General features: G+C 37.1%; 1 pseudogene; it reads right to left on the bottom strand.

The window, feature by feature from the left end:
• Window positions 1-1892: 1892 nt before the first annotated feature.
• The window catches only part of LOC111156793, a 19424-nt pseudogene continuing 10095 nt past the window's right edge, over window positions 1893-11221 (bottom strand).

Consider the following 11221-nt stretch of genomic DNA (forward strand, 5'->3'; position numbering starts at 1 on the left):
CTTTAGGTATGTATATTGAACTGTATTTACCCAACATTATGGTGAATTTCACTTTGGAGCTTTTGATTTTCTTTCTTGCCAGCAAACCTTAGATCACACCATGAAAATCCGCTGTGGGGGAAGGTCTAGGGTAATATGGAACCACCAAAGAATAGGTGTTCCAGGTCTTAACCTTTTTCTTCTGGAGTGTTCTTTGGGTGTTATTAAGATTTGTCTAATTCCCTTCCCTAATTATGAAGTCTGTAAATTCAATTAGAAGAGGTGGTCTCCACTAAGTCACAAATGATCTCAATACACTCTATTCAGATCATCATAATCAAGATGGAACTTCCAAGAGTTGGGGAAGAAATAGAGAAAATCTGCTTGGAGGTGGGTTTTTGTTCATCCACATAAGCAAAGAACAAGCTTGCAGCATCCATCACAAAAAATAAAAGAAAATAAATAAAAATAGTATTTAAGCTCTCCTTTCTAATAACATTCATTGCTGTAGAGAGGAAAGGCTAAATAAAAGTAGTACTGATGATAATACTGATTATCATCAGTATTGTACTAATGATAGTACTGATTAAATTATTAATGATGGGTATTGCTCCGTTTATCCTCATTTATTCATCAGAGATTTTAAAAATCTGTCCTTAACAGCTTTAATGGGATGCTTATAAATTTTTCTTTTGCTAACAATACACATATTAAGACATATTCTTTTTTTCCCCCGAGTCTAGTTCTCTATATTAATGTTCAGTAGTTTTCAGATTTGTGATTCTGGAGTGTTTCGTGTATCTCTCCCCATACCCCATCTTTCATTCCTTGTATCACTTCTAATCTTCCTGGGCTTTGCCTCTGTTAGCTTGCTTAAACAGCTGCCTCCTAATCCCATATAATCCATTGGACTTAAGTGCAAGACTTTTTCTTATTTTCTCTTATATATCCTGAAGTTTTCATGTAAAATCTCTACTCCTCTTCAAATTTTGGTTCTCTCTTTTTGGAATTATAACCAGTAGAAGGAACTTGAAATTCTAGCAACTTGCCTATACTGGAACATACCTTCTTGTGAATGTAAAAAAAGAGTACATATATAAATGAATAAAATGAATATACACTGGTATTTCACAAAGAAGGAATTTTTAAACACATACATTTAAACACATGTTCTTTCTCTGCTTCATGTGCATATTGTTAATTTTGTGTGAAATACTCTTTCCTGTTCCATCCACCTGGCAAAAATAAAAACCTGCTTATATTTGACTACTTTTTTGGAGCTTTCCTCACAGCCTGTATTTCCTTGGCTTTCTTTATGAACCATCTCAGCATTATGCAGATGTTACTATGATCACAGCTACCTCTTACATTACTTGTTTATTTTTACTTGTCTTTGGGATTTTACTTGACTCTGGGATTCTTGAAATAAAAATCTATGTACTAGTTACCTGTGTATTTCCAGTGCGTAGCCCAGGGCAGAGTATAAATAAGACGTTCAGTGAATGGTGTTGAACACTTGAATAAAAGTCTGATTACAATGGTGAGAGTCTATTTCCTATTACTTTGCAATTTTTCAAGATGGGTTATATTCTCATGATAACAAAGAGCACATAAATGAGAAGAAGTCATTCTGAGTTAGTTGATGATAAATATTTTTATTTTAAAAACACTAAGAATTATCCAGCTGATTGAAAAATAACAGTTGCACTGTTATTAATAAACCAACATCTTTGTGCTGCGTTTATTGTTGCAAAACCCTACCCAAAAATCCATCTACAGAAAACATTAATTTTGGAAAGGCTACTAAAAGAAAAATGGTAAATTACTGAAGGGATAAAATCTAAAAACCCATCCCCTATGTGGGACATTTTTTTTCTTCCAATTTATCGAGATTCAGCTTTATTGTGAATTAATCATCTGGCAAGGATGAGCGTCAAAAGAATAGGAAAGGAAAGGAGCCTATTAAAACAAGTTCCCTGGCAAGTGGGTGGGACACTGAAGGTTGGTAGTTTCAGGATGAAACGTTTCTGGAGCTCCTCTAGATATTTCCCAAGAAGTTCCACTGCCCTCTCACAAGAGATAGATGGTGTGTAATATAGGTCCAGAATACTGAAAGTCAAGAAGGCATCACAGCCATGGGCAGGCTGTAAAAGGAGCCTTGACCTATACTGCCAGGCAGTCCCTGTAAGAGAGTGCTGGACCCTCATGCTCATCATAGCCAGCAAGCAGGAGATTGACATGATATGGGGTCTGACTCTGAAGACAGCCAGTCACGTTTCAGCATGTGAAATTAAGTGCTGCTATGGGAGACCATTCTTAATGATTTTGCATCTTATAAAGTGGCTCATTTTGCTGAATATATTCTTCAAACTGTACTGTGTCCCCAGCCTCTCTAACAGATGGGAGTAAGATTTTGTCACTCCTCTTAAACATCTTGTCTTGATCGTTCTTCATCTGGACAACACTGCTAGTGGCCACTTGGTTGGAGGTGAGAAGGCCTTAGTCAGGGTTCTGGATGAGGTATGCCCTAGTGGTGAGAGGCCAAGAGGATGGAGTGTGGGACTGACCGGCTTCTCAGGCTCACCAGTGAGACACAACAAGGGACACCTTCATGCTCAGGAATTCCCTAAGAGGAATTGTATTTATATTTTTACAGATGTTAATGCATTCCTGTACCTAGGAAATAGTGGATTTGTGCATATCATGGCTTTTGAATCCTCAGGCTTAGCTATGTACCATGGTTTTCCTGCTCTTTCAAAGGGAGGATGGATTGCAGTAGGGGAATTAGAAGCTAAGAAACTGAAAACACATGCTTGTCTTCCAATGGGATTCCAATCCCTTAAAAAATAAACCTGGGTTTCATCCTTACGATAATTCTCTACATGAGCCATGGGCCACAAGGTGCAATCCTACATCCCTCTTTAGCTTGATGAGACAGTGTCATGTGTTTCATGGCAAGATTCAGGAGCTCTTGCTTAGCTGTTAAATTTATTCTAACTGAATGATAGAATTTTATAACTGGAAACAATGTTTATATCATTAAACTGAATTTCTTATCTGATAAGTGAATAACCAGAAATCTAAAACCGTTTAATGACTTACACAGGATTATAGAAATGGAAGCAAGATCAGTGCTCTTTCCACTATACGAAGTTGACTTTATCAGGTACGTTTTATTTCCCTTTAAACATCAAGAAAGTCTATATTGTTCAAAAGCTAGTGTCTGAATTTATTAATTATTCCTATTATGGTCAACATTTTACTTTTCCCCTATGAGGGCAGGACAATGCCTCCTGAAGATGTCTATACGCTAATCCTTAGAATCTGCAGTTGTTACCTTAGAAGGCCTGGGGGGTCTTTGCAGATAGAATTAAAGTTATAGACTTTAAGATACAGAGCTTGTTGGGTGGATCCAATGTTATCACATGGGCCTTTAAAAATGTAGGAGGAGGGTAGAATAGTAAGAGAGATGAGATAGAAGAAGAGAAAAGAGACGTTTGAAACCCCAGAAGGGTACCATTGCTGGCTTTGAAGATGAAGGGAGAAAGCCATGAGCTAAGGTATACAGATAGTCTCTAGAAGTTTGTAAAGGCAAGAAAACAGATTCTCTTATAAGCCTCCAGAAAGAACACAGCCCTGCTAACATCTTCCAACCTTGTGAAACATGAAACAAGGGAATCAACCACGCCCACAAACTTCTGGCCACCAACTTTGCGGCAATTTGTTACAATAGTTATAGAAAAATAATATGTTCTTCCCCATTCCGTTCATCTTCTCCATTTCCACAATCTCCTTATAACCATCATTACCATTATCAATTGTCATCATTATCACTCTTGTCCCCTTTTGTTGATTGCCCCTTAAATAGGAGGTTCTGAGCTTAGTGCTTCAAATTCATTGTCTCTGATCTTTACAACAATCCTAGCAGGTAGACATTATGAAATGAGTTGACTGAATCAAGCAATTTGTCCTAGGTCACAAAGATAAGAAGTATAGGGTTCTAGAGAACCAGCTCTGGATGAGACATTATTTCAACTTCATAGGTGGGCAAAAGTGAAAATACTGTATTATTTACTTCTGCTATAATTTCCTTATGAGGGATAAAGACGAAAAAAACCCCTTTTAAATTGATAAAGTCATGCTGAGGCAAGTGATTGTCAGCAGGGTTTAACAGTAGAGTAAAATAAGGTATGTGTTTATAGACAAGAAACTTAAAACATGTTTTAGCCATAGATATCTAAATGAATATAGTATTTTGAACAATCGTATGGCATTAGAGGATACAATGTAGTAAACATTCCATCTACAAGAGATTATTAAGATTAACTTTTGTGGTTTTGTGATTTTGCAAGAATCTTTTACTGCTTAGATGCAGAGATTTTCTGATCTCTTCATTAACTGATCTAGTATTAAGTTCAAATTAGCTAAGCACTGTTGTGTTTACATCACCTGAATTAATTGGCTGAAAATATGCATTCTGGTCTTAGAGTGTTGAAACAGTTAAGAATATGCAGGGACTAGATGCTTACCAAACACAATTTGCTGAAGTTCTAAATCTGTAGATTGCAGGAAGGCCTGGAGGCTGCGTGAGTCTGGGTTACCACGTTAGGGCACCCAGTGCGAGGGCCAGTTGGAATCCAAGATGTAGGCAGTTTTAGTGGAGTTTTGAAATGGGACCTGGTGAACATCCTAGAAATCAGGGTGAGTGTTAGAAGGAAAAAACAAAAGATAGAAAAAAGACTCATAGAAACACACACACACACACACACACACACACACACACACACACAGAGAGAGAGAGAGAGAGAGAGAGAGAGAGAGAGACTGGTAGAACAGATCTAGAAAAAAGACTTTTTAAAATAGAGGTGTCAGGAAAGATACCTGTAACTTAAAAAAATTTTTTTAAAGAAGTTTAGTGTTTTAGGGTATAGAGGTTAGGATGAGTTAAGTTAAAACCAAAGAGATTTTAGGGTAGTTCTTTTGTGCCCTACCCCATTTTTAAAGCATTTAGTCCTTCATGCAAAATTATCAAGCCAACAGCTAAATTTATTGAGCATTCACTACCAGAAAGTTTAATTGTCTGACCATTAGTTGATACCGTTAGTAAACAAAAGAGCTGGGATCTGGTTTTAATTCTTCCTGATATCCATTTGTTTTTAACTGCTACACCACAATTTTGAACACATGTAGAATGTATACTTGTGTCTGGTCAGGATGATTAAAGACTTTCATTTATGTCCTGAAATCCTGAGTCTAGGCCCATGAAGTACTGAAGAAGAAAGAGAGCTTAGGGTCATGTTCTTACTATCCTGGACACAGATAAATAAGGCTCATAGTCTGACGCCTTCTCTCAGATTTCTCTTGGAAATCCAGACATCATGTTTTTCAATGTCTGCATAAAATGGAGAGAAAAGAAGGATAGAGGAGACAGAGAGTTGCCACAAATATCCATTCTTTCATTTGTCTTTAGCAATAGAACATCCAAAGTTAATCTGGATGTCAATGTTCATAGCATTTTAGCTTTTGTAGCTCTTTCTGCTGCTAGGTTTATTTGATTTATGTGATTATACTTGAGACAATGAAATAAAGAGGGCAGTTGTGTGGAACTTCTAAGAAGGTTCTTAGTGGGTGCTAGAATATTGGAAGGAATACCATGTTGGTCCTTTTGCCATTACTTTTTCCTGCTGCCTGGAGCAGGCATGATAACTGGAGCTCCAGCAGCCATTCTGTACCATGAGGTGACCTTGAGGATGGGAGTCAGAATTCAGATTCTGGAGCAAAAGTCTAGGGGACTCCTAGGTTACATCAGTACTGGGCTTTCTACCCTGGACTTGAGAGAAATTGATTTGATGATCATTGGGAGTGTTATTTTGGGTTTTCTAAAAAAGTCAAGATAATATCACAACTGAAGACAATAGCTGCATGAATGAGAGTCCTCATAAAAGCAGACAGAATTGGACATGTAAGAAATTTATGGTGGTAAAAGTCAAGGTCTGTGGAGAGAAAAAAAAAAGGGGGTGGGGAAGGAAGCCCTGGATAAAGAGTCCCCTCTGCAGGGTAGTTCTACAAATGTTTTGACCAGACCAAAACTGTCCATCTCAGAAGCCCTGCTTCCCTCAAGTATGGGCCTTCTCAAGTATCCCTCCCAGGCACGGGCCTGTGGTGGATCCCAGTATTTGGCTTGGAGCAGTGAGTGCAGTGATGGGTTCAGAACACAGAAACTAGTCATTTGCGTCACACTTTCCAAAGAAGAACTGGTTGAGGTGCATTTTCATAGCCACCAGAATGGTTCAGTTTTGATGATGTCTGTTTATGTGCAGACTCCTCTTACTCAAAAAATATTCTTAGAGATGGGAGTGGTGACAAACTGCCCCAAAATATTTTAATTGGGACAACTCAGAAACTGTGTCTTGGTGCATCTTGTTACAAGTGTTCGTCAACGGTTGGGGTACCTGTTGTAGGCTAAATCCATTTTGGAGTAAGAAAGCATTCTTCTGTGGTTTGTCCCAGTTTGGAAAGTAAATGGGAACTCTTAACATAGATTCAGCCACAGGCAGTCCAAGGCTGGATGGTGGGGAATGCTGGTCTCACTCCTGCTACATCGAAGTCTGCCCAAGGCTACAATTCAGAGCTACCATTAAAAGCAACACACTGCCAAAAACGTCAGATCCATGAATGCACTACAAAGACTATAAATGGAAAATGTGCTTTTCCTATTGACTTGCTTGTATAAATAGCTTAGAGATGTTTTCCAAGTGCAAATCTCTAACACTTTAAAAATTTTACTTCACCCAGTGGAAAGAAAATACTCATTAATAGAACCACAAACCTCAGCTTTTTGGCAGGAATTTTCAGCTCATTACATGGTAATTAATCCTAATCTATATGCTAAAAGAGTAAAAAAAATAACCTTTTTTCTTTGTCCCAATTTTTATACTGCTGTTCTGCCAGACAGCCAATAAACCTAAAACAGAATCCTTTGTGTTTTTCTTTATGAGGCTATAACGCAAATGAAAAATTTCATGCTTGTGTTAAAGAGATCTATACATTTTTAAGGTCTTGATAAAAATTTGTTATTTTTAAAAAAGATTTTATTTATTCATTTGAGAGAGAGAAAAAGTACGAGTTGGGGAAGGGGTGTAGAGAGAGGGACAAGCTGACTCCCTGCTGAGCATGGAGATCTTGACCTGAGCTGAAGTCAGACACTTAACCAACTGAGCCACCCAGGTGCCTGTTATTATATTTTAAATTACTAATGTTTCTACAATACATTGCAACAACTCTAGACCCAACAACTAATAAAAATAATGCAAATAGTAGCAGGAATCCAAAGTCTCTTTAAATGCTCTTTTTAGATATGGCTTTATCTGGATTAGATTAATTAATCATGTGATCACACTAACGGATTATATTTCATATGCTATCTTGCATCAGATATCTCAGGCCTATTACGGAATTTAAAAGCATGGTCTCTGATGATTATTCTAAACTAAGCCACACAGAATAAATGGGAGAAAAATAACTTGTATCTCAAAAATGTGAAATACTGCATGTTTTTGTTTGCATTTCCACATTCATATATATATATATTTAAACTGTAATAGCTTGGAAGAGAAGAGAGAAAAGATTTATCTTTTATTTTTCTTGAGATCTCAGGAAATAATGCTGATGATGACTACAGTGATGAATAAGAAAATGATTAAGTAAGTAAACAAAATGTAATGACAGGAGGAGGACTGGTTGGGGAGGAAATAAGCTTTAACCATTTCTATGAATGAGGTACTAGACACTGCATTTATTGTGAAGTTAAATTATGTAGATTTGAAATGATATGACATGCATATTAAATTTTCATTTTATGCAAATTGAAATGGTATAAATCTTCCCAAATTAAAAATTACTCAAAATATTATATATCTACAAAGGTTAAGGGGTTGATAAAATATGTTTTTGCTATTGACATGCTGTCTGGAAACAAAAACATATGCCATCCTTTGTTAAGATTAAGTTTGTTCCTACGACAAATTTGAGTTATGCCAAGTCTTCAGGAATATATCTCTTTCAGGCATTGTGACTGCTATCCATTGTGTTTGGAGGATGCCTATTTGAAACACAGTTATGCCCAATGAGGGTTTCTCAGTCTAGTGAGGGAGATGGAGAAGTACATAAATGACCTGATAAGGTAAAATATGAAATGACTGAGGCACATGCAGACTGTTTCCAAAGTACAGAGAAAGGATACCTGACTTAGCTTTAAAGGCAAGTAAGTCATCCTAAAGCAACTGGAGCCTGAGTTGATTCATATACAGGAGTGGAATTTAGCTTGGAAAATTGTTGACTAGGGGGCACCTGGGTGGCTCAGTGGCTTAAAGCCTCTAATTTTGGCTCAGGTCATGATCGCAGGGTCCTGGGATAGAGCCCCCCATCAGGCTCTCTGCTCAGCAGGGAGCCGGCTTCCTCCTCTCTCTCTTCCTGACTCTCTGCCTACTTGTGATCTCTGTCTGTCAAATAAATAAATAAAATCTTAAAAAATTTTTTTGACTAGATCTTGAGTAGATTGTGGAAGGAATAACAGATTTGGACAGAGGAAACAGGATATGCAAAGTCATAGAGACACAGAAGCATTTTGGTTGGTTTGGAATGCAATGAGTAACAAGGCTAAAGAGGTAATTGGCAGCCATTTTCAGGGTTAACCATATTCAGGGTTATGCTAAGGAATGTGAATAAAGTAGAGATATTAATACTTACTTCACAGACTTTAAGTAGCAGAATGACAGAGCCAATTTTATCTTTATAAAAATTATTTCAAAGGCAATATGGAAGATGATTGCTAAGATGTAGAGAAGAGGTAATATAAAATATGATGACATGAAAAACTGAGGGAGTAGAAGTGGGGAAGAAAAAAGGATTACATTGGGTGATCTTTACACAAAAAAATGAGTAAGTTTTGGTAATAGATTAACTTGGAGTGGGGGAAGGGAGTACTGGGGATGATGATAAATGTATGGATACACAGAACTTAGATACCAATTGGATATGTGTGCTGAAGACAGAGAGGAATTTACTATAATCAGTAAGTTTTTGCCTAGAGTAGTGTGCAGTAAAGGATTAACTCAGCAGATCTGACTTGCCCAAACCCAGCATATTTCAAAGAAAAGTTCAGCTCTTGTCCATCTTCTGAAAGATAACCTCTAAGGCTCTTGCCCATTAAGAGTGTCTTTGTTTAGCTGAGGCCTTGGGTTATGCTAGGCTGTTTATGCTAACAATGTGATTTATAGTGGGGGCCTATGGACACGCAGTATCAGCCCCAAGAATAAGACAAGAGTGCCCACTCTCATCACTACTATTCAACACAGAACTAGAAGTCCTAACTAGAGCAATCAGGCAAGAAAAAGAAACAAAACCCATCAGAATTGAAGAGTAAGAGGTAAAACTGTCCGAAATTTGCAGATGACATCATTTCATATATAGAAAACCCTACACTCAAAAACCTGTAAGATTTAACCATGAATTCACTAAAGTTGCAGGATACAAAATTAACGTGCAATAATCAGTAGCATTGCTATACCCTAAAAATGGATTTTCTGAAAAAGAAATAAATTGACTCAATTTACAATAGCATCAAAAACAAGAAAATACTTAGGAATAAATTTAATTAAGAAAGTGAAAGATCTCTACTCTGAAAACTATGAGACATTGATGAAAGAAATTGAAGAAGTTTTCCATTTCCAAATGATTGGAATGGTATCCTTTGTTCATGGATTAGAATAATTAATATTGTTAAAGTGTCATTAATACCAAAGCCATTATAAATTTGATGCAATTCCTATCAAGGTTCCAATGACATCTTCTATAGTAGTAGAACAAACACTCCTAAAATTTACATAAAACTGCATGATTCCAATTAGAAATGCTGAGATAGAAGAACATGAGAGGAAGACCTCATGCTTTCTGATTTAAGCTATACTCTAAAGTTATATTCATCAGGGGCGCGTGGATGGCTCAGTGGGTTAAAGGCTCTGCCTTTGGCTCAGGTCATGATCCCAGGGTCCTGGGATCAAGCCCCGCACTAGGCTCTCTTCTCAGCAGGGAGCATGCTTCCCTCCCCCCACTTCACCTGCCTCTCTGCCTACTTGTGATCTCTGTCTGTCAAATAAATAAAATCTAAAAAAAAAATAATAAAGTTATAGTCATCAAAATAGTATGTTATTGACATTAACAACAACAACATAGAAACCAATGAAACAGAATTAAAAGACCAGAAATAAAACCAAGTATGTACAGTCAACTAATATTTGATAAGGGATCCAAGAATACTCAGGAGACAAAAGACAATTTCTTCCATAAATGTTGCTGGGATAATTGGATATTAACATGTAAAGGAAGGAAAGTAGTTCCATATCTTATAGCATTCAGAAAAGCTAACTCAAAATGTATTAAATAGTTAAATTAAGACCTGAAACCATGAAACTCCAAAAAGAAAACAGAAACAAAGCTCCTTGACATGAGTCTTGGTGATGATTTTTTTGGATATGACATCTAAAGAACAAATAATAAAAGAAAAAATAAACAAGTGGGACTACATCAAACTAAAATGGTTCTGCACAGCAAAGAAAAAAAACCAAAAATAAATAAATAAAAAAATTAACAAAGTGAAAAGAAAATCTATGGAAAAAATATTTACAAACAATAATTTAATAAGAGCTTGTTAACATCTAAAATGTATAAAGAACTCCTATACCTCAAAAATAAACACTCCCCAAAACCCAAATAACTCAGTTAAAAAATGGGAAAAGGGCCTGAATAGACATTTCTCCAAAGAAGACATAGATGAAAGGCCAAAAAGTACATGAAAAGATGCACAACATCACTAGTTATTAGGGAAATGCAAATCGAAACCACAATAAGATATCACATTATAGCTGTTATACTGACCAACAAAAAATACAGCTGTGGATGTGGAGATGAGGGAACTCTTGTGCGCTGTTGGTGGGATTGTATAGTAAACTTGTACAGCCAATGTGGAAAGCAGTATTGAGGGTTCCCAAGTCAACTTAGAAATAGAACTGTCGGGGCACCTGGGTGGCTCAGTGGGTTAAAGCCTCTGCCTTCAGCTCAGGTCGTGATCCCAGGGTCCTGGGATCGAGCCCCGTATCGGGCTCTCTGCTCAGTGGGGAGCCTGCTTCCTCCTCTCTCTCTCTCTCTGCCTGCCTCTCCACCTACTTGTGATCTCTCTCTCTCT

The sequence above is a fragment of the Enhydra lutris genome, unplaced genomic scaffold, assembly GCF_002288905.1.
Source record: "Enhydra lutris kenyoni isolate GAN:26980312 unplaced genomic scaffold, ASM228890v2 scaffoldscaffold49, whole genome shotgun sequence".
In the NCBI taxonomy this organism is placed as follows: domain Eukaryota; kingdom Metazoa; phylum Chordata; class Mammalia; order Carnivora; family Mustelidae; genus Enhydra; species Enhydra lutris.